Source organism: Anomalospiza imberbis, unplaced genomic scaffold, assembly GCF_031753505.1.
Source record: "Anomalospiza imberbis isolate Cuckoo-Finch-1a 21T00152 unplaced genomic scaffold, ASM3175350v1 scaffold_1309, whole genome shotgun sequence".
Lineage (NCBI taxonomy): Eukaryota > Metazoa > Chordata > Aves > Passeriformes > Viduidae > Anomalospiza > Anomalospiza imberbis.
In genome coordinates, this window is record NW_027099706.1 from 7,501 (window position 1) to 10,000 (window position 2,500).

Sequence of the window (2,500 nt, forward strand, 5' to 3'; positions counted from 1 at the left end):
TCATTGCCGCGGCCTCTCGGCGGGGTCGGCGAGGCGCTCGGCGGCCGGGCCGCCTCCCCGCGTCGGCGGGGGCGGCCCGAGCTGCGGCGGTCCTCTCGGGCGCAGCGCCGGGCTACTGAGGGAAACCCCGGGCCCCGAGGAGGACGCCGCGGTGGTGGCGGCAGATGTCGGGCGCGCCCCCGCCGGTGGACGCTCCCCCGAGGGCGGCAGCGGGGGAGGCACCCCGGCGGGGCCATGCAGGTCGTTTCCCTCGCCCCAGGGCCAGGTACCTAGCGCTCCGCGCCTCGGCGGTCCCAGGCTTCCCCCTCGGCGTCGTCAAACGCCGCGGGAAGGACCGAAAAAGGGGCCGCCGAGCCGGGCGGCGGTTTAAAGACTCGGGCGGCTCGGCGCGCCCCGCCGCGGCGGCGGCGGCGGGTGGCGGGCGGTGGCGTTGCGGCTCCATTGAGGGGTGGGGAGCTACTCCCGCCGATCCCCTGCGGTGGTGTCCGCGGCCACCGGTCGCGCCCGCCGTCGCGGCGGTCGTCCCCGCCGCGCGCGCGCGTGCGGGGGTAGTCGCGCCGCGCCGGGGAGGGGCGCCCTGCCCCCCCCTCTTCGCGGCCCGGCCTCGGCGGAGAGGCCGCGGCGCGCGCGGTCGGCCGCGGGGCCGACCCGCTGGGCTCGAAACGGGCGGCGCCGGCAGAGGGCGCGCGCTCTCTGCCCTTCCTCAGCCGCGGGGCGGCGGCCGCCGGGGCCCGCCGCGCGCTCTCTCTCTTCTGGGCCGCCGCGGCCGTCCCGCGCGGGCGGCGCCGCGCCTGGCGCGGCCGTGCCTCTCTCCCCTCGGCGGCCTTCGTCTCGAACGCACCGGCGGCGCCGGCCGCCGGCCGGCCGTCCGCCCGCCCGCCCGGGGCGAGCGCTCGGCGGTCCCTCCGCGGTCGGAGGCCGGCGAGCGCGGGCGGCCCCGCGCCGAGCGGCGGCGGCGCCGCTCGGCCGGTGTTCCCGCCGCCCGCGGGCACGGGACCCTCCCCGTGGCCCTTCGCGACCGCGCGCGGTCCGAGGGCAGGGGTGGCGGGCGGCCGCGGGGGCGCTTCCGCGCCCGCTCTCCAGGTGGCGAACGAGGAGAGCGGGCGTCGCCCCCCGGCTCAGCGCCGCACCGCCTTCCGCCGGGCGCGTGCTCGCGGAAGGGGGCCCCCGACGGTGCGGGTGGACGGCGGTTCCCGGGAAGTGCGGCCCGCCGCGGCGGCGGGTCCGCCCTCGGGCAGCCCTCGGGCGCTCGCCTTCCCCCGGCGGGCAGCGGTCCGGCGGGGGGGGGCGCGGCGCCCGGCGGCGGGGCGGCGGTCGTCGCGTGGCGTCTCGAGCGCAGCAAGGCCCCTGGGGAGAGAGAGTCGGCCGCGCGCGTGGGCGCGGCGGCGCTCCGCGAGAGCCGGCGCGGCGGCGGTTCCAGGGGGGAGGCAAGCGCGCGCGCGGGGTCCGAGGGCCGCGCGCCGGCGCGTGGCGCCGCGCCGGCGAGGCCGGGCGGGCCACCGCGCTCCCGCGGCGCGCGCCGCGCGGCCCTCCGCGCGGAGGGCCGGGCCGAGCCCGGGCGCCTGGGCCGCCTCCGAAGGACGGCACACGTAGGCGGCGCCTCCCCTCGCCGGGCGGGGGGAGGCGGTCGGGGGCGCGGGTCCCCCCGCCTCTCGGCCGGCCTTGGGAGCGTTCCGTGGGGTTCCTCCCGTGTTCTTCTCGCACGCGCCCCCTCCGGGGTTTTCCGCGTTGCTCGTACGGTCGGAGCCAGGCCCCGCGCGGGGCCTCGGCGCCAGAGAAAAAAAAGGGGGGCCGCTCCGGGCGAGAGCGGCTCCCGGCCCCCCCGCGCGCGCGGGGTCGGTGCCGAAAGCCAGACAACTCTTAGCGGTGGATCACTCGGCTCGTGCGTCGATGAAGAACGCAGCTAGCTGCGAGAATTAATGTGAATTGCAGGACACATTGATCATCGACACTTCGAACGCACTTGCGGCCCCGGGTTCCTCCCGGGGCTACGCCTGTCTGAGCGTCGCTTGACGATCAATCGCCGCCCGGGGGCCGCCCCGGCGGCGCGGCTGGGGTCGCTTCGCAGGCCCGTCGGCCGCGGCAGCGGTTGCCGCGCGAGGGCCTTCGTCCCCCTAAATGCAGACTCGGGGAGCGCTCCGTAGCTCCCCGCTCCCGGAGCGAGCCGCTGGGGCGGAGCTCGTCCTCGCCGGGGCCGCACCGCCTGGCGGTGGCGGCGGCCGGGGAGTCGGAGCGAGTGAGACGGCGCCGAAGGCGCCCCGCCGAGGGCCGAGGGACGAGGGCGAGAGGGGAGGCGAGGCGCGGGCCTCGCCTCCGGCCTCCCCCCCGCGCGGGCGGCTGTCTGCGGGTGGGTACCGTGCGCGGGTACCGTGCCGCTGCCGCCGCGCGCGGTGCGCGGGGGGCCGGGGGCGGGGGCGACCCCCGAGGCCGCTCCTTCCCCCGCCCCCTTCCGTCGCCGTCTCGGGGCGTCAAGGGCGCCGTCGCTTTCCTCGCTCTCTCC

General features: G+C 80.6%; 1 non-coding gene across 1 annotated transcript; it reads left to right on the forward strand.

The window, feature by feature from the left end:
• Positions 1–1,855: 1,855 nt before the first annotated feature.
• On the forward strand, positions 1,856–2,008 carry LOC137466044 (5.8S ribosomal RNA). The gene has a single exon (XR_010994958.1). It is a non-coding gene; the product is annotated as a 5.8S ribosomal RNA (ribosomal RNA).
• Positions 2,009–2,500: the final 492 nt, after the last annotated feature.